The 19202-nt window shown below is 44.8% G+C and overlaps 1 pseudogene; it reads left to right on the top strand.

Annotated features, from left to right (window-relative positions):
* Positions 1–819: 819 nt before the first annotated feature.
* Positions 820–15670, top strand: LOC100769683 (annotated as a pseudogene).
* The last annotated feature ends 3532 nt before the right edge of the window (positions 15671–19202 follow it).

Below are 19202 nucleotides of genomic sequence, written 5' to 3'. Positions count from 1 at the left end.
AAGACTTCTTTTTACTGCATTTCCCACAATCCTCCTTGACTCCTAGTCCTGCCTAGCTTGCTGCCTCATTGGCCAATCAGTGCTTTATTCAACAATCAATAAGATGAACATACACAGAAGGAAATTCCCCATCAACTTGGTTCTGTTAGTGTAGCACAAAAGTCAGCCAGACACCTCACCCGATCAACAAATGCATCACATTCTAATAAAACCTTATTTATAAAAAAGGCAGTGGGCTAGATTTGGTGTATGAGAGGAAGATTAAATGTCTTTTTTTATTGTAGCCTGACCACTTTGCACAATGAGGCTTCAGCAGACATTTGTTTAAGGAATCAAAAGGACAATAACTTAGCTCACTCTTGCCAGGAAAATGGAATTATTTGAGGAATAAAACACTGCAATGCCATGCATTTAAAAGTTTCTTCCTGTCCATTCTTTCAAAGTAACCCACAGTTCTCATAAGTCTAATTTGATCCCAATTTTGTCTACCTTTCCTTTTAAAGGGCCTGCTCATTTTATGTGCATGCCTTCGGAATGGCAAGGTTTTTGCTGCAGGCACGAGGGGCTGTTCTTTCGTGTGCACTTCACTAGCTGAGAACAGGAGCAGCACACACTCCTTCTCTTCACCTGCAGCAGAGGCGGACTGTGCTGAGACCACGTGTGCCTTGCTTACTGGGATCTGCTATTTACTGACCACTCTTGTCTCTCCACAGTGCAGCGACCATGGGAGACACAGCTTGTTTGAGGAGATATCATTTATTCAGATTCATTTAATGACATTTTGTGTGACTTCTCAGACATGGTTTACTTCCTCTGATTATGAAGGGGTCCAAGGAGATCCACAAGTATTTGGCTTGTACCTTTGCCAGGTAATGAGTTAAACACGGCATGGACGAACAGCTCGTCTGTGGCAGTCACATCTTTTAACAGACATCTACAAGATGTGGAGTCAGATTATTTGTAACAAATCCTCAGGAATTCTTACCACTCCTGGGTTATCTGAAAAGAAAGGAATACAACAGATGAGATGCCTGTCTTTTAAAGTGACCCCGTGAAACCATAATTACTTCCAAGCTTTGCAGGTTTAATAGTACCTTCTGTAGCAATAGGTGACTTTTCAGTTAGAACTGGGTACTGTCAAACCCCAGAGAGAAGAGCTTTAAGATGTCACATACTGTTGACTGGCCAGATGAGCCAGACAGAGGCAATAAGCTCTGTTTCCTTGTGCACAGATCTGACACTGGACAGGCTATGGGACTCAGAGCTCCGAGCCAGAGTCTCTTTCAGGGCCAAGCAGGTTTTCAAATATCTGTGAATTTCTGCAAAAGTCTGTTGCATATTAAGGCTAAATGCAGACCAGAAAAAGAGAAGGAAGCATTAATGTGACGTTAGAAGAAACAGAAGAGGGAGAAGAAAGTATGGGGTACAGTAATCTATATGGTAAAACAAATACGAAACAAAAGTAAAGGACGAAATAATTTGATTTGTTTCTTTAACATTCCTCTGTACTAAATAGGGTTAATGACTTTTTTGCCATGAAGAAATTGGCCTTAAAGGGGATGAAGTGATTTAATCACACCTAGCAGTGGGGACCCTGGTCTTGGGTCTAGATCACTCTAAGGCTGAGAGGGAATTTCAGATGCAGGAAGAAGGAACTAGATTGGAGGGGATGTTACTATGAGACGACTGTCCCTTTAGCCATTAGTATAGTTATGTCATTACTAAAGGTATTGGCCATTTTCTTGAAAGCACACATCCTTTTCTGTTTGGCAAGTCAAAGGTGTGTAGATAAGCATCATAGTGAATGATGTGGTTTTCTGTTTGCACTGATAGGCTGCCTCTGGTTTTCTTTTAGAGTGGTCTCTGAGCCACACAGATGGATGCTCCCATTTGGCATTTAGAAGTTAAACCTCTTTCTTCTCTGTTCCAGTCCAGTTTTCCTGGACATCTGGGTCTTTCCCCTTTTCCAATGATGGCGAATTTCTAGCTGGCAGAATCTCACATCACACCTGCTTTCCTCAGTGTGACCTGGTGCTTCATCCTTGTCTCAATCATGTTGCGTTTATTTGGGTACACCTTGGAAACACTGGAAGTTTGTGCTCATGTATGCTTCTCGTGAACATTCTCACTCAGGATACCCCCACAAAACTACCCTCCACAGCTATATAAACAATGACCTAACCATGCAGAGCATTTCAGATACAAATCCCAGATTCAGGTGTCTGTATAGGGAAGGTGCCTCAGAGCTCACATCCTGGACACTGTGCACTCTCCCATGTGGAAGTGATGTTCTTTGTTTGCATAATACCTCTGTACTCGCATTTTCTGCCCCGTCTCAACACATGGCGTCAGTTCCTCTGGCTCCTATCAATCACAGAATAAGGAATTCTTTCATCCTGTGGTAGATATTTAACATTTGTCTTCTGATATTTGTAGTCTGTTCCTCAGTTTCAAAAGAAACGCTAATCCCAGGGCAGACTGTCCCTGGCTGCCAGTGTCCTTACCACCATCATCTGCCCTTACTTTTCGACAGTGTTTGAGGTCACTCCCAGTTCACAGAGGAAGAATCAGTCTAAAAGGCATTGAAAGTTATGTAAAACTTGCAAACACACATGAAAATACTGTTTTTCTTTTCTACAAGGCAGAGCAGCAAATAAGAGGAACTGATGTGGATGAATTCCAAGAATAATAAATAATAAACCCACTCATGGATGCCAGAGCCCTGGAACGGGGTTCCGGACTCTGTCCCACCCTTCTTAGGCCTCGTCATCACCTCCACATGACTGCTCTTTCTTCCTTGCAGGAGTCAGTGACCGTGGACACAGGTTCTGAAAGGACAGATGCACTAAAGCCAGGAAGCCTGGATTCAAGACACTGCTCAGTCTCTTTACATTTGTTTCCAGCTGCAAAATGAAAACAGTGGAACCCGGTGATCTGTGTGATTGGAGTGAGGTAGGAATGGACGAATGTAGAAGCAATGAGAAAAAATATTACATTTATTTGTGTGGGAGACAGGAGGAAGGTACATCCGACAGAGAGCATGGGTGGAAGTCAGAGGACAATGTTTTGAAGACAGTTCTCTTCTCCTCTGTAGATCTCAGGATCAAACTTAGCTCATGAGACAGGCTTCGGCAGTTACTGAGCTAACTTGCTAGTCCGTTGCTTGTAAAATTCCACAAAATTTTATGTTAAAGCAGCATTTGCACACTCAGTTGTATTGGATGTTTTCATAGCTTTCTCATGTTCTCAAGTCTCTTTTAGAGAAAGATGCATTTCCTGTAGGATGATGGATGTGCACTCAGCTACAGTTCCTTAGCAGCAAGTTTTGTAGTTTTGTGTCCTGTTGAGTAAGTTATGATGGATTCCACTTATTTCAAAAATGCAAAACACAAGAAGCGAAAGTTCTTGAGAAAAGCATGAGCTGGCTTCCTTGCTCTGGGGCCCTGGGGTCCTGGGGTCCTGGGGAAACAGCCTGACTCTTTATGGCAAATCTCTTTCAATAGGGTCAGGTTAAGCAGGAGAGGCGCTTTGTTTCGAGCAACCTCAAAGAAGCTGTGGAGAGAAGGTGACGGTAAACAGAGGATCCGGCCTGAGGCAGATCAAGGAGCCAGCGGGCTGCAAGAGCCACTGGGCTCTGCTCTGGAGTGGTCACGTGACTGGTGGGTGTTCTCATCACTCATATTTTCTTTGGAGACATCTGAGTGGGCAAACAGCGACCCAGATGGTCAGGCTTTTCTGTTCTTCCCGCTTACTTTACAAAATTGCTTTGTGCTCAGAGGAGATCCTCCATCTAGGAAACTTCAGATGATTCATCAAGACATCTGTGGGACCACAGGAAATTCTTGTACAAATGACATCACTAGTGGCACAGAGTCCTGGAAAGAACATGAACTTGGGTCAGAGGAGACACTTTCGCCCTGGTGTCGTTCCGCCTGTGAGATGGTGGAGACGTGGTTTCACCTCGCTGGCCCTCCGTAGCCTTGCCTGTGACATATGGAAGAAAAAACTGGCGATCCCCAACATGCCTGGCGCCAGCAGTCATCTCACTATTTACTAGTGACCGTCACAGGTGTCACCACAGGTGATGAACTGAGAACATGAAATGTTTACAGGATGCAGAAACGACTGATTGATCATGTGGCTATACATGATACTGGAACTGGACACAGAGCAAAGACCTAAAACAAACAAAATAAAACCTACTGAAGGACCAGGAACCAGAGATCACAACCAAGTTCAAAGCATTCCTTATCCAACCTGAGATTCCTCTGAGTATGGTTAACTCTGTTCCCCTTTCCCTTTCCACTTAGTCTGAGGACGCAATGGACAGAGATGGTTTGGTGTGATGAAGATGGCTGCCTTCAGTCTTGGTTTTTTGTCACAGCTCATCTTCCTTTCCGTACCCTTACCCCCTTCCCAGTGAGAAACGTCCCTCCCATCTGTGTTTGGCTTTGTTTACTTGTTCTCTTATTTCTAGGGGCATGGCACTTTAAGAAGGCCTGACTGTTAGAGTTGAGAAATGCCCACAGAGGTATCCAACTGGATGAGGCTCAGTGGAAGGAATGAACGTCCTGTCCTGCTGAGTGATGATATGCAAGGGGCATGCCAGCACTTCCCACAGGCGGAAAGAATGAGCGGCTCACACAGGTCCAGGGTTCATGAGTCTTTTTGACCCTGGCCATAGCTACAGTCCCAGCATCCTTGTGCTCACTTCTGTGCTCTCCTTGAGCCCTAGTGATGTCATGGTTCATCATTTCTGACTGGTCAAGATGACTCCACACCTTCCCTCTCCTAATCTACTTGCTTCAGTGATTGCCTGCTTTCCCGAGGGTCACACAGCCATGTTGAGCCTGTGGCCGGTGGGCTCATGAACACAGGATAGCTGTGTTAAAAACAAGATGATATAGACTTATCTAAAGTTTTATGAGATTGTGTGTTTTTGTGTGTGATAAGTTTGTGTAGTGCTCAAGTGTGAGCGCTGTAATGGCCGTTTCATGTCACAGGGTCAAAAGGTGAGAGCATCTGGTAGAGTAGGATGAGGCCCAGGAAAATGAGGAGTATGTGTGGGGTCACCGGGCTCTTCTGAGGTCATGCTACACTCTCCTTTTTTCTCACCCTTTCAGCCTTCTGTTTTCTTTCTGGAAAGCCCATTTGGGAGTTAAAAATTAGTCAGAAATTTGGACAGAAAAATCACACAGATTAATATCTTACATTAAAGTTGTTAGGGCACAGCCCATTGGTCACCTTCTGTTTCAGTAAGTGAACCTCGAGTGGGAACTTGCCACACTCACTCATGCTGTCCCCACACTCACCCTGTGCTGTCCATAGCTACTTCTGTTTTAGGAGGGGCAGAGCAGGGTGACAGAGGCTTATGGCATGCCATGGTTCAGCAGCACCATAGTAACAGCGTCCTGACAGTGTACGTTACAACCTGGAGGATCAAGTTCTTTTGAGACATTATGCTTGAGACATTTTGTTACAACTACTTGCTGTTCTGTTCCGTCAGCTTTTATTTTATGTATTTGTTTATTTATTTGCACATGTCTGAGTCCAGGTCTACCTTTCCAACTCAAGTTACTGACAGAAAATTTGATGACATACATGAAGCAATGGTTTTCAGTTTAGTGTCTATCAGGCAATAGATCTCATTGTCTCAGGCATGAATTGATGAGCCTTCTGATCACATTGGCTTCTTGATAGAACATCCATCCATGCTTTAGGGATCCCAGGAAAAAGCCAGCCTAGTTTCTCAGTGAGGAAGCAGGGCTGGGACTGGTCACTTCCTCCTGTCCCCAGCCCACGAGACAAACGCTGATAGAATTAGAAGACAATGTGGATAATTCAATAATAACAGCTGGACCTCAACAACTTCACTTCAGTAGAGGATAAATATCAAAGCAGGAGACAGAAGACTTGAACACCTATCAAACACACACCCACAGCAGCAGAATGCTGCGTTCCCTCAGGGATGTGCCAAAGGCGGGGTTTAAATGAGTCCACCAGACCCAAGATAAATGATAAATAAGTGTTTCTTAGGGAAGCACTTCCTAGATTAGAGTAACCACTGAGCCCTTCCGATGCTCTCACGCCCAAGAGAACACTAGCCAGCCCCTCCTCTACCTTATAATGGGTCACATCTGCACCGAAAGCCACACCCAGAGGGCACCACTACAGGTTCACTGGCAAGGCCAGATGCCACTACAGTGTGCCAGCACCTCTCTGGGAGTGACCCTGAATTAGGTCTTACAGCAAGCAATACAAATGCAGAGGACCAGAAGAAAAACGTTAGCTAAATAGAAATAGCTAAATAGAAAAGAACAAAAGCGGGATCAAGTACAAAAGGAAACGCTAACTCAGGAGTGTGGAAAACAAACAGTTCTAGTAAATAACGACTCAAGAAGCAATCACAGAGGATTGGAATTACTTAGAGATGAGCAAAACAGATGACGTCATAACCCACATTCAGAGCACAGCCTAAAACAAAGGAAGGGAGGATTTATACCTGTAAGGGCACGTGCGGGAGAAGAAGGGCTCCACCAACAACCTAAACCTCCTCCGCTCTAAACATTGGGCAACACAGAGAAAGTTAGATGGAAAGCAGCCACAATGAAGGAAACCCAAGGAATAAAACAGAAGGTGGGACAGAGCCTAAGGAAGAGACAGAGGGAAAAAAAGCGTCTCTCTTTCTGATGAACAAAACTATAAATCTTAGTTGGACAGAAGAGAAAATGAAAGGAATGAATTAGTGAAATCTGGGATGAGTGGATAGACTGAATTTGTAGAATAAGTTATAAAGTATATTACAAACATTTCTGTACCAACAATTAGGTGACATTAACAAAGATAGATGCCTATATACAAACTGTGTTCTACACTGAAAAAAAAAAAAGAAAAGAAAAGAAAAGAAAATGGCAAATTTAAATGGACCAGATCCATTTACAGCAAGCTCTCTCACCAATAATAGAAAAGCCCAATCAAACTCCCAGGGACTGGTAACAAATACCACTGGTCTCCCTCTGACACCACAGGAGTTGTGGATGTTGCCTGACAATCTGTTAACTGCCACAAGGATGCACACTAAGAACATGTGTTCACACACTTGCTTACACACCTATTCACATACCTGCTAACATAACCATTTACATACGCGCTCACACACCTGCATACACGTGTGCTTACACATCTGCTGATGTGGTCTGCAGTTGGTCACTCTGAATAATGGCTATTTATTGGTGGTCTGGCAAGACATCTTAAGGGCATTACTGTTAACAAACCCTGCTCTGTAACCATTTCTTCATTACGTAGCATCTCTAGAAGGGTTCTGGAGAGACAAACATGGGGTACAGAGTCTGTTCCTTTGCTTCTATCATTATTACTCACAAGCTTCACCTCCTACTGTCTTTCAGGACCGTCTATGTTCGTGGAGTGACTGAGTCCTACGAAGAATTCATGCACCGTGATGGGGAATTCATGCAGATTTTCAGGTGATGATACAGCAGTGTTGTTGGTGAATGCCTTGCCAAGCACCCAGCACTTGTCCTATCGTATTCTTTATTTTTCTTCAAACCATCAGCCGGACCTCTTCGATGCCGTAACTTTACTTGAAGTGTTGCTAACAGGCTGGGGAGGTGGTTTAGTTTGCAAAGTGTTTGCCTTGCAAGTGAGTTCAAACCCCCAAATTTACATTAATATCCAGGCACAAAGGTGGACACTTGTAATCATAGTGGTGGTAAGAGGCGGGCTGAACAGGAATCCCTGGTGCTCTTGGTGAGATTTCAGGCCAATCAGAACAAAACAGTCAAGCCAGAAGTAGAAGGTTCTTGTGAACAATATCTGAGGTTTTCCTTGATGTCTGTGCCACACGTGTGCACCCAACACACACACACACACACACACACACACACACACACTGCCACATATCCCACGCTCTTGCTTTGTGTCTCCACAACAGAGGGACTGTTTTTGCCACTGCCTGCTTCTCTCTCCAAGGCCCAGGGGTTTCTACATTTAGATCAGGGCCCACCCAGCACCCAGTCCCTGCTGCTGCTCTGTTTACGTCTATCTTGCTTTGTCTCTTCCGATGTCTCTTCCAGTTGCAGATATTTGAATACCACACCTTAGCTGCTGGCTCCAAAGTTCCAGTGCCTTCTCTGTTCCCTGCTGCAAGCTCACTGAACCTCACCACCTCTGTCCCTCTGTGCAACCAGACACTTAAACATTCTCTATTCAGAAGCCAAAGTGGCATTTTTAAATGCCCAAGGAAAAGCATATCTGTTTTCTATTTTTGAACTATTAAGCTAGAGAGAGGAGAGAGGCAGGGAAAAAGAAAGAAGGAAGGAACGCAGGAAGGAAGAAGGAAGGGAGAATTTAAAAAAATAGAACTATCAAGTTTGGAAGTCTAGTGAGATTACCTAACTGGGCCAAGGCAGATGAATGTCTTGGTGCTCCATTCATCAGACTTTTGGCCAGCCAGGGACTTAACAGACATCTTACATTTTTTTTTGTTTTTGTTTTTGTTTTTTTGTTTTTGTTTTTGTTTTTGTTTTTGTCTGTTTGTTTTCAGTTTCTGAGTTTGCACTTCCTGGGACACGGAAGGACAATGGATGCAAGCTTGACAAATTGAGCTTGCAGGTGTAGTTTGGTAACCAGTGGTATCTCCAGAGGGTAATGTTTCCATACAAACAACCCTCCAGTCTTTTAACATAAGTGAGAGAATTTCCCACCCTGGGAGGAGCTTCAGGCACAGGACTGCTCTTGTACAGAGTCAAACACAATCCTTGTCCTTCCCCTGTGGCCTGCCCAGGGGACCCCACGACAAGGTGGGTCTCTCAGGCCACCACAGTACGTGTTGTTGTATAGATGCTGTTCATACAGATGCCTTGACCTTGGAGAATCAAGAGTTTCAAGTAAGGTGTGCCCAAGGGGAAAAGGAAGAAGCCCCTGGGCAAGGGCAAGCTCAGAGCTCTGAGCCGAGCTTGATGCTGCTAAATTCAACCCAGTAATGTACAGATTCTCTGAATTTTATCCTGACAGCTTCTTAAGCTCTTGCTGCCAAAACATTGAGCTTGTCCAGGACAGAGTATGAAGTAAACGTGCAAGCATTTCTTTTTAAAACTATAATTTTGCATATTTTTCTTTACTTAATTGTGGTAAACACATGGCACAGACCTCACAGTTGTAACCACCTTTAAGCCTGGGGTGCTTGGAATATATCTGTGCTGTTGTGAGGCAGGGTCTCTAGAGTTTTCCGTCTTCCTAACCTGTCTCTCCACAGCCATCTCTCTGCCCTCACTCAGCTCCTGGTAGCCTCCACTCAACTGCCCTGTCCTGAGTTCAGTGACATTAAGTGCACCAGGAGGCAGGTCCTCATTCTACAGAGCCTCCTGGTTTGTTTCTTAACATCCAGAGTCATTGAAACTGTTCCTCAGCAGGGGCTTCTTCCAACAGCTGTTCTTTTTGTAGGTGTGACTTACCATTAACACTAATGGGGACATGGGGATGGGAGGGAAGCAAGTGTTAACTCCATATAGAGACACAAGTCATCCATCACCCAGGCAGGAGTGAGAGAACTCTGGGTCTTTTTGAAAAATGCATAAAAATATTTTTTCATTGCTCCCATACTTACCCACATTTTTCTGAAACCAAAGAGTACATATAAATGTCTGGTTTGGACACAACAGCAACTGTCATTTAAGTGTTCAGTACGTGTGAGGAAGTTCGTTGGACATTTTCCACACTTACTTATTCTTTTAGCCGTCTTTCCCGGTTAGCCCAAGTTCTCCGGTGAGAAAACAGTGTAGAAAGGAGTTACCGTTTTACAATATATTCTGAGAAGGATCTCAGACAAGACAGGATGGCTGACTCTCTGGCGCTCTGTTCTTGTGTCCAGCATTGAGCCGTGGCTATGGACTCACTCCTGGGGAAGGGCCCTCTCAGAGGTCATTCAGAAAAGATAAATCGACATCACTTGCCACAGAAGAAAAAGTTACAGTGACACAGTCAGCAGTGTAGGCATGACCCTCTTCCCCAGGGCCCTACAAGAACAAGCATAAGTGATGACAACAGCAACTCATGCACCCAAGGTGCAGATGGTGGCCTATTGTGTTCGAGGTCTGGGGCTGGGGTGTATACAAGGCCAGTTTGCCGTGTCTACATGTTTAAGTCAGGCTCTCACACTGTTGCGTGCGAGGCTACACACTGGCCTGACCCCAGGACAGGATTCTTAACACAAGCGTATTCGTTAGTTTCACCATTGCTGCTATGCAGGAGTTGAGGGATGGAAGTTCAAAAAAAAATTATTTTTGAATTTTGCAAAGATACAACGAAAACTTGATGAGTTTGTTTACTTAAGAACCTTTCGCCACAGTCCTGGAGCCCCTTCCCTGGCCTTGGGAATCGTCTATTGCGTGCTAATAACCAACTGGAACACACCATCTGGGGTGTATGCTTGGGGGATGCTGTTTTATCACATGTGGTGATACATTGTTTATGATTTAATAAAGCCACTGAAGATCAAAATGCAAAGCTAGCCACAGCCATAGAGCCAGGCGGCGGGACACACCTTTATTCCCAGGACTCCGGAGACAGAGGCACACTGATCTCTATTAGTTCAAGACCACACTGAGCTATGCAAAATAGATGTAGTCTAAAGGAGAAATTGCTCACACAAGGTGATCTCAGCACTTGAGATGCCTTTAATCCCAGCTCTAGGGAGGTGGAGACTGGAGTAATGAGGCTGGGAGGAGACAGGTGCTGGCGGGGCGGGGGGGGGGGGGGTGTTTACAGCCCGAGGCTTGGTGGAGAGCAGGGCAGTCTGCATTGTGCTCTGAGGATTTGTGGAGACAGGATCACCTATTTTACCCTGAGGTGGAGGTCAGAGCTAGTGGCTGGTTGCTTTGCTTCTCTGATCTTCAGCTTGAACCCAAGCTCTGTCTCTAGGTCTTTATTATTCGTGTTACAATCACATGTTGGGCATAGCTCTCTGTTAACTGGGGACTTGCTGACTTTTTTGTCTTTTTTCCAGCCTGTCCTTTTCCTGGCTTGCTCGGGGACACTTCCTAAGTCTCTTCTCCGTGCTTCTGCCCATCTCTGCATTGTTACCAACCGTCTTGTCTACAGTGTCGACTTGATTTTATGATTACTGTTACAGTTTTAAGTTATACTGTCTCTAGTTTCTTGTAGGCCTTCAGAAATTCCTGCCTCTATCTCAGTCAGCCTTGTTTCTCATTTTGGTTTTGTCTTGCCATTTTACTGTCATCTCAGTTAAAGTTCAGCAGATTTACTTCTGTTTCCTTCGGCAGACAGGACACAAAATGAGCCTTCCATTTCACTTTCATTTAGTTAGTTTTGAATGACTAAGAGAACAATTAATACGATAGTAAGTGCAATACACTGAGTGGAGTCGAGTCTCACTTCCACTGTGAAGTCACCCACCTTGTTAGGGTTTTAGTTTTTATTCTTTCATGATGCTCTACACACATATGAATATGTACCTACAGCAAACATGTCTAATTTGCATGTACATAACTGGGTGCCTTCCCACACATGGCCACAGAAGTATTTTAAACACGAGTGAGTAGATGTGTTTTCTGAGGTCTGCTTTTTGTATTTTAACAGTTAGGTTGCAACATTTCCTCAGAGGCTGTCCATCACCCTTACTCATCTAGTGACACTCTGATCCAGGTTTTTGCTTTTATCAACAACACCGACTCTGTAGATTTGCCTATGAATAATTTTGCACAAATTGATCCTATCTGCAGAACAAGTTCTCTGGTGTGAACTTTCTGGCTCAAGGACATGTTAAAACTTCCATCAGAGATCAGCCTTTGGCCAGTCTCCTCCACAGCTGCATTGAGTTCCTTCCTCTCGAGGTGTCACTGAGCTCTTCCCTTTCAAGAGCTGCTGCTTTGCTAAGATTTTCTTCCTCTTCAAATTTCTCTTCTCTTGCTGCTCTGCAGGAAGTATTAAGGGTTGTGAACTCTGTGGCTGGCCAGATGGCTCTGCGGGTGATGGCGCTTGAGAGATCCACATCATAGGAGAGAATAGACTCTACTCCTACAAGATCTTCACATGCATATGTCCCCATGCACACATGTACACAACAACAGAAAACCATGAAAATGATGAAATGTAATAGAAAAAGAAGGTACAAAATGAAATTCGTTCAATTAGAGCCAGAGGAACTCATGTCCTGAACAGAACATCAATTTGGGGCCTAGGGAGATGGCTCGGTGGATCAAGGGCTTGCTGCTCGGGTCTAAGGATTGGAGTTTGTATCTCTAGTTGCCCATGTGCATGTTGGGTGGGCATGGAAGCCTATGCTCAGAGGCAGGACATTGCGGGGTCCCTGGAACTAACTGGCTAGCTAGACTATTTACACAGGTGAAATTTCAGTTCTATGGAGAGACCTTGTCTCAAATAATTTAGATGGAAAATGATTGAAGAAGACTCTGAATGTTAACCTCAGATATGCACACATGCACAGACCCCCCCACACACACAAACACCCCCACAAACACATAGGAATGCAGGCAAAACAAAAACTGTATAATCGTGTTAGTGCTTCAAGACTAAAAGTGTCTCAATAGCAGCAGTCACAGTTCTTTCTCAGATTTGAAAAGCACCTGATTTGGATGCCTGGGCACTGTGATTATGAGCATAAGCCAGTATAGCTTCTTCATTTAAAAAAAATTAGCACAGAATAATAATCCCACATAATATTTTTGATACAAAAGAAATGCATGCACCTATCTTGTGTAAACTCATATTATTTGGGGGTTTCCTCCAGCCACGTCCAATTTCAAGTAGCAAATTCCTCTCAGTTGTTTAACACACATTGCAAACTCTGCTGTGTACAAACCCATGCAGGATACAGCAACTTGAGACATTGATCTGTACCCTTAGGACCTCCTAAATCAGAGTGGAATATAAGTACATATACAAATAGTTAGAATGTAATGCAGCTGTGTTAGTCCCACATATGATTCAAATACAATGTTTGCTCTACATAATCCTGCAGAAATGGCTGCCCATAAGCGCACAGGGAACAGGCTATAAGTCACCATCTAGGGAGAAGCCTCTGGGCTTCTCAGATATGCATGGTCCTGGCTGTGATGGGCTGGGCTGCATATTTTCCTTTACAGTGGTACAAACATGATACATGTTCAACTGAAGCCGTTGTTCGAGTTTTAACATTGGGTTTTGCTCCAGGTTTGTGATTTAATATTGTCTCAGGACACAGGGCAGCATCAGTGAGGTGCAGACCCAGATCACCTCAGCATGTGGTCAAGAGTGATGACACCTCGTTCCCCACAGGCCATCCTCCTAAAATCATCTTAATCTTGGTAGACTAAGTGACAGTGTTATGTGTCTTCTTGACATCAATGAATTCACGAGGCTGTGACTCCATTGTAGACAGAGGAGCAGTCATCCTGGGGATTCATCCTCGTTCTCTCTCTCTCTCTCTCTCTCTCTCTCTCTCTCTCTCTCTCTCTCTCTCTCATACACACACTCACATGACACATACACACGCACATACACACAAAAAAAATCACACACACTCTGAGCCCTCTCACTGTAACCTACAGATGTGATGTTAAGAATGTGGAATTCTGACAACAGATGGACATGAAATATGATTTCTCAACTATAAATATCTGGATTTAGTAAGACCTTGTGAACCAAATCAAATGTAGCTTTTGAGGGCTAGGTGTTTTAGTCTATTCAGGGTCGTGGCCCATGACTACAGGGCCTCAGAAGGCAAGACTTGTGTTTCACTTCAGCATACAACAGAAAATAATACGAAAGTGTTGAAAAGCAGTTGTTTGTTTGCATTAAAAAAATTTTTTGTCTCACATTAAAAATATGGTCATCAGGTTTTCTTTAAGTATTTCAAATGTATTCTTTGAAAATTGCACATGTATAAAATTTATGAAAAGTTCATATGGATAACAAGGCTGCTTGGTGAGAGTTCAGAATGCAGCTAGCTTGTGGACTTTGCGGTAGAATCTTGGTGCTGAAGAAACAACTCCTTAGAAAAGCAACCCCAGGGAGTGGGGGTGGGGCAGAGGGGAGCATCACAGGACTCAGCCCAGAAAACAAAACAAGGAAAACCAGAGCAAGCCCTGTGGGAATGGGTTTCTCAGGACAGTTCCTTTCAATGGGGTACTGAACTTTTTCTGTGTCGAACGCTTCTACACTGTAAGGACATGTTACACAGGTTGAGATGCTGGGCACTGAGAGTCAACCCACTGAGTTGTTTGTTTGTTTGTTTGTTTGTTTGTTTGTTTTTTGAGACAAGGTTTCCCTATGTAGCTTTGGAGCCTGACCTGGCACTCGCTCTTGTAGACCAGGCTGGTTTTGAACTCACAGAGATCCACCTGCCTCTGCCTCCTGAGTGCTGGGATTAAAGGCTTGCGCCACCATTGCCTGGCTAACCCACTGAGTTTTAACCTCTGTTAATTGTGTGATTTGAGACGATCGACTTACACACTGTTTGCCAAATGGTCCATGTGGATCATGCAGAAAGTAGTCCTAGTTTTTCGGGTTTGGTCCGTGTGTGGAAAGTGTTTAGGACAATGCTCAGTCCCAAAGGATTTGCAATAACATGATAACTTTTAAATTAATCTCCACCCTGTTATTTCAACTGTTGCTGATGAGATAGAAGAATGATTGTAAACTTTATGAAAGATTAAGTTACAAAATAAAACGCTCACATAGTGCAGGGGGAATGCTCAGTGCATTTCAACTATTGCTTCCAAAATACTTTGCAAGCAATTTGTGAGCAATTGTGAGAAGACATTTAAGGACCAGGATAGAGAGCAGAGTGGGATCTAAACGGCCTGTCGACTTGAAATAAATACCTTCTGGGCAAACTTAACAATGAAAAGACACAAGGAAGAGATTATGAATGATCCTAACGTTTTATAGCTATTCTTTGTAGCTTCAATGTAATGGGACGTGAAGGGACAGGCAGTGCTCTGTCACGTTGGTGTTAAGATTGCCTATGACACCCAGCCTTGTCACTGCAGCCCCCATGGCTACCCCTGATTCCTCCATTGCTGCATCTGAGAAGATGACTATGGCTCTCACACGCGTCTTGCTGATCTTGGCAAGTCTGACAAGGATGTCTTCACCAAGGGCTACAGATTTGGCTTAATAAAAGCTGATTTAGAAATAAAGCCTGAGAACAGATTGGAATTTACCATCTCAGGCTCAGCCAACACAGAGCCCACCAAAGTGAACTACAGCACGGAGACCAAGTATGACTTGATGTTTACAGATGGCATCCTGGGCACCGAGGTCACTGTGGAAGACCGGCTGAAGCTGACCTTTGGTTCATCCTTCTGGCCTAACCCCAGGGGAGGGGGAAAATACTAAGATCAAGACAGGGTACGTGAGGGAGCCTATCAACCTGGACTGTATGTGGACTTTGACATCTCTGGGCCCTCTCAGGCAGGGCTATGAGGACTGGCTGGCTAACAGATGAATTTTGATCCCTCGAAGTCCTCAGTGGCCCAACTTTGCGTTTGTCTATAAGGTGGATAAATTTCAGCTTCATACTAACATGGATGACGAGTGTGGTGGCTCCAATAACCAAAAGGTGAACAAGAAGGCAGGGACCGCTGTCAGTCTCGCCTGGACAGCAGGGAACAGTAGTGTCCCGTGCTAACCGTCTCGCCAGCAAAAACGACACGGGGACACTCCTTAGGATCCTTCTGCAGTAAAGCTTTAATGCTACTTGAGAGGGAGAGCATCAGCTTACAGGGCGGAGACCCTGAACTCCCAAAAACCCCTCCTTATATAGGCTAGCAACCGTCGCCTCAGACTGTTACTTTTTGACTAGCTGAAGCTCATCGGACCATATCACGTCAGCTGATTGGACCATATGACGTCACGGGAGGGGCGGAGACTAAGGGCTGGAAAGTTACAAAGTTACCTATTGCGCATGCGCACAGCTTGTAACGGCTCCTAACACAGTAGGACTTGCTTTGGAATAGCAGCCGACCCCATGCTAGTTTTTTATTCAATACAAATTACTTCAGCATGATCTGATTGGGTACACTCAGACCCTAGAGCCAGGCATCAAACTGATGGCTGTCATCTCTGTGGGACAGCAAGAACTTCAACCAAGGCGGCCACAAACTTGGTGTGGCCTGGAATTCCAAGCATAAACGAACATTGTAAGATTGTTAATTTAAAACTGCTTGGAAACATAGTTACCTTTAGCATTTAGTGACTTTTAATGCTGTGTGTTGGGGATGCAGGAATTGCTAAAGATCAAGTTAGATCACCAGGCTAGGTGAGACCTGGCTTTAAGGTGTTACCCTTTCACAGTAAAGAAGAAACCTCATTCCAGGGTAGATGTGGGTTGGGGAGGACACTCCCTAGAGATGTCAGGCCACAGTGGAAGCTGGGAATGTGCCCTTGTTAATCTGTACGGAGTCCACAGATGAAACTGTGGCTTCCTGAGCAATGACCCTTGGTGTCCTGATCCTAACTGCGGAGAAGCTTGCACACACCTGTGTGAAAGCGGTATGTTCAGACAGATCTTCATGCCTTGTTCCCAGCCTAGCCCATCAGGCACCCATTTTACACCAAGAGTCGTCTTCACGATGTGCTTAGCTATTTCTTTTGTGTCATTTCAGGGTAGAGTGGGTGCGAGTGATAGAGCTGGCCATTCAAGACTCAATTCTTCCTTGTGTTGTGGTGTGGGTTTCTTTTCCTTCTCTCCCTCCCTCCCTCCCTCCCTCCCTCCCTCCTTCCCTCTCTCCCTCCCTCCCTCTCTCCCTTCTTTCCTTTCTTTTATTTCTGCCATGACACCAGAGTATGACATAGTTTCTGGGTCCCCAGCTCTAAGCTGAGGGAAGTGATTGTGGTCACACTACAGCAACACTAGGGATCTAAAAGAACTTCTGTAAAAGCCTCACCACTCTTTCTTTTTCTCAGTTTAATGGGCTCACAATAAACTCCTTCATTTTGTGTGGAATTAACTCTTCCCCTTCAAATGCTGTAATTGACCTCACTTGAAATAAAATGAGTAAAATATGGAAACACTAAAAAAAATCCTCATGAAATAAGTAGTGACTTTCATCATCTACCCCATTCTCAGGATCCTTCCAAAGGCTCCTCATTCTTAATTGATGCCTGTGACTTGACACCGGGCGGTTCCCTCGTGACTCTCCCTTCTTGTGCCTAGCTAGGTTTCTTTTGGAGACTGGTTCTCCATTGGAACTGGTGAGATGCTTTCAAAAAGAGCCTGATTTCCCCATGGAGCTACAGTAACGAGTATCACCATGTCTTTCCTGCTGCTCCAGAGACACAATCACTGTGTTCCCCTGCAACACACACCTCACCTGGTCTCTGCAAGCACTTAACAGGGAAATCACATTTGGGATGGAGGGCTCTGGGCTGTAATCCCTGGGAACTGGAGTGTGGGCAGAAAGGGGGGGGCACTGGAAGCATTCCAGGCAATCTGTTTATTTTTATTTATTTAATTTTTTTATTTTCAGTGTGAAAAGCATGAACCTCCCAGTGCCACAGGCCTGGTGCTTCTGCCAGAATCACTTGCACTGCAGGCTCACTTCCTGGGTCGAGTCCCTCTCTCTTGCACTGAGTGATTTATCTGCCTTCTTCACACGAAGCCACGCTCCTTAGTTCAGGAACTTGGCCGGGATCAACAGGGGTGTTACGTGACAGCTTCTCAGATGCAGGGTTTGGGTTCCAGGAAGGGATGGTTTCTGAGCCCCTAATGGTGGAGATTTTGCTCAGTATCTGCTTGCCTCTGCAGCGGACAGGGGCTGAGCAGGGAGTGGAGTTGAGATCCTGGTCAGTCAGTCAGTCAGCATGTTTGCTGTTTGTCCTGGGCTCCCAAGGGCCATGGTGTGTTATGGAAAGAGCAATGGGTTGGCTTTAGATCTGCATTCACGTCCTAGCTGTGGCATCTGTGTGTGCATTTGGGTGAATTTGTTAAATCTTTCCAAGACTCTCTTCCTGCTCTCTAGAAAGTGTTTTCATAAATTCACGTGGCTCCATGCTGATCCCAAGATGTAAACTCCTGGGTTTCACGGCTGCTCTTTCTGTTGCTCAAGAACCAAGTCAGAACCAGAACATTCTCAGGCACTCTGGACATGGCTTCCTTGACGTAAAGCTTCTCTCTGTCTGCTTAAGAGTTGTAAGTGAAGCAGGCCAGTAGTTAGCCATTGTCTGAGACAGTTCTCAAATCTGATGGTAGCACAGACAGAAGGCGTGTGTGTGTGTGTGTGTGTGTGTGTGTGTGTGTGTGTGTGTGTGTGTGTGAAGTTGTGTCATTCCTAAAGATTATATCTGCTATTAGCACATGGCATGAAAAAAATGACAACTTGACAGAGCTGAATGAAGGCCCTTTGATTGCAATGGCGTATTACAGAATACACTTTGCTCTTGATTTCAAACATTAGCACTTAGTAAACTGCTGAGCTGCTGTTGCCTCAGGCATCCTGTTTCAAGTTACTTCTTTTCTTAGTTTAGCGGGGCTGCTGTACTTCTGTGCACCTCTTTAAAAGACAGAGGCAGAGCTCTGTGTGTCTTTGGATACCTGTAGCTGGCTCACGTGGACCGTTCTCCGATACTGACAGAATGTCTCTCAGCATGCATCCATTGCTGGCATCCTGCCACTCCTCAGACCCAACAGATTGCTCCTGGGGCATGTCCTTTCGCTCTCATTTCTAATCAGGGTCTGATCGGCTTCCTGGTAACCTTACCCTCTGATATGTACAATATGACCCACAATCCCCCACCCACCTCTTTTTTTAACAGAATTTTTAGAAAAGTTGTATTTTCCCCTCCTAAAGACAAGGGGGAGGGGATTTCTTTTTCTGATAAAAAAAGATGATCTCTTATGATTTATTTGTGGCTAAGTAGTACCCACATCCAGCATTATCAGTTGTGGCAGGTTGACCTTTGTCCCTGTAAATGTGAGTGCTGAATGGTTCCTCTCCTGGAGAGGATGACAGAGGCCACTGTGGTGTATCAGTGAAGTCAGGCAACTATTTTCGTTATACCAAGTTCAAGAGTAATTATACAAAAATCCCACCTGGGGCTGCATAGACGACTGAGCAGTTAGGAGCACTTACTACTCTCCCAGAGGACCTGAGTTGGGTTCCCAGTACCCAAGTCAGATGACTCACAACGGCCTGTAACTCCAGCTCCAGGGGATCTGATGC

The sequence above is a fragment of the Cricetulus griseus genome, assembly GCF_003668045.3.
Source record: "Cricetulus griseus strain 17A/GY chromosome 1 unlocalized genomic scaffold, alternate assembly CriGri-PICRH-1.0 chr1_0, whole genome shotgun sequence".
NCBI lineage: Eukaryota > Metazoa > Chordata > Mammalia > Rodentia > Cricetidae > Cricetulus > Cricetulus griseus.
The sequence above is the reverse complement of the archived record's forward strand: the minus strand, read 5'-3'. Positions and strand labels throughout refer to the sequence as shown.